The sequence below is a fragment of the Colobus angolensis genome, unplaced genomic scaffold (genome assembly GCF_000951035.1).
Source record: "Colobus angolensis palliatus isolate OR3802 unplaced genomic scaffold, Cang.pa_1.0 Scaffold149, whole genome shotgun sequence".
Lineage (NCBI taxonomy): Eukaryota > Metazoa > Chordata > Mammalia > Primates > Cercopithecidae > Colobus > Colobus angolensis.
In genome coordinates, this window is record NW_012114588.1 from 2,939,972 (window position 1) to 2,942,196 (window position 2,225).

The window sequence follows — 2,225 nt, forward strand, 5'->3', positions numbered from 1 at the left end:
TCGCCCGGCTAGTTTTTTGTATTTTTTAGTAGAGACGGGGTTTCACCGGGTTAGCCAGGATGGTCTCAATCTCCTGACCTCTTGATCCGCCCGTCTTGGCCTCCCAAAGTGCTAGAATTACAGGCTTGAGCCACCGTGCCCGGCCAATTTTTAAAAAATCTTTTGTAGAGATGGGGTTGAACCGTGTTGCCCAGGCTAGTCTCAAACTCCTGTGCTCAAACGATCATCCCACCTTGGTCTCCCAAAGTGGGCTAAGATTACAGGCATGAGCCACCATGCTCAGCCTCCTAATTATTTTATGTGCCTGGCAAATATTAGCCCCTCAATAAATACTTGCTGAATGAATAGATGAATAAATAAAGGCATGAAGAAATGGCTACAAACAGAACAGGCATGGACGTGCATTTTTCATCTGTTTCTCTGGCTCGTTATGTTCCTAATCTTTCCAAGGATGCACCAGCACTTTTCATCATGGCAGCAATATAATTCACTGGGTCACACTAATTTCTAGTCTCCTGCTTAAAAGCAGTGCTTGGGCTTGGATTTTTTTTTTTCTTCCTCCAACTGTCAAGATGACACTACCCTGAAATCCTCTTCCTAGCTCCAGATGGTGGGCATCACATGGAAGCTGACCCCTGTGCCTGCTGACCTCCAGGACAGTAGAAAGTCTTTCTGCATCCCCAGCAGACCCCACAGGGCAGCCCTCATCGTCAAAATTCTAGAGGCTGGGGTGGGCAAGGGGACACTCTGAGGGCAGGGGGGCCTTCTATGTTGCCTTAAAACCTCACAGAAGAGTGAAGCTCAGGGGACTGGTGCCTACAGGGCTTTGCACAGAAAGTAAACATGAACTTGGTAAGAGTTAAGGGCCCAGTTCTAAGCTCTCCCCAAGGTCAGCAGGATACAGCAGCACCAATCCTGCTGCCTGCCACTCTGGCAAGTCTTTCTCCTAATTATATCTGAATTATGCAAATCAATACCAATGTCGATATACGATTTCCTCTAACAAGTCGAGAACATGCAAGAAGTGAAGACCTGGGGAGATAGAAACCACCTAATTAGGAGCGAGTTTCTGTGTTTTTCTCTTGGCTGAGGGAATAAATGACTGCACGACAACCCCAGAGAAGACCAGGTCAAGGATGGTGCAGGACAGAGGGTGGAAAGAACACAAAGATGGAGTGTGGGCAGGGGGCTGGGAGATTGCGGCCATGCTGAGAGCATGATGGGTGCAGCATCAGACGCAAAAATATGATCTTGGCAGCTTTCTTTCCACTAAACAGTTAAAAATGCCCCAACACTGGAAGTTGGGGGCCCAGTAACGCTGAATAGGCACAGACTGTTACCCAGGACATGTGCTTGGAGAGAGAGAAAGAGGAAGGAAGAAAGGAAGGAAGGAAGGAAGGAAGGAAGGAAGGAAGGAAGAGAGGGAGGGAAGGAAGGAAGGAAGGAAGGAAGGAAGGAAGGAAGGAAGAGAGGGAGGGAGGGAGGGACGGAGGGGAGGGGAGGGGAAAAGAAAGAGAGAGAGAAAGAAAGAAGAAAGGAAGAAAGAAAAAGAGAGAGAGAAGAAAGAAAGAAAGAGAAAGAAAGAGGAAAGAAGGAATGAAGAGAAAGAAAGGAAGAAAGAAAGAAAGAAGAAAGAGAAAAAGAAAGAAGAAAGAAAAAGAAAGAAAGAGGAAGGAAGGAATGGAGAGAGAAAGAAAGAAGAAAGGAAGGAAGGAAGAGAAAGAAAGAGGGAGGAAGGAGAAGGGAAGGGAAGGGGAGAGGGAGGGGAGAGGAAGGGGAGGGAGGGAAAGAAAGAGGGAAGAAGCAAGGAAAGAAGGAAAGAAGAAAGGAAGGAAGGAAAGAAAAAGGAAATGTAGGCCAAGTGTAGTGGCTCACACTTGTAATCTCAGCACTTTGGGAGGCCGAGGTGGGAAGATCACCTTAGGTCAGGAGTTTAAGACCAGCCTGGGCAATATGGCGAAACCTTGTCAAAAATTTGCCGGGCATGGTGGTGCACGCCTGTAATCCCAGCTACTCAAGAGGCTGAGGCAGGAGAATCGCTTAAACCTGGGAAGCAGAGGTTGCAGTGAGCCAAGATCACTTCATTGCACTCCAGCCTGGGTGACAGAGGGAGACTCCATCTCAAAAAAAAAACCAAAAAACGAAGGAAGGGAGGGATGGAGGGAGGAAGAAGAAAAGAAGGAAGGAAGGAAGGAAGGAAGGAAGGAAGGAAGGAAGGAAGGAAG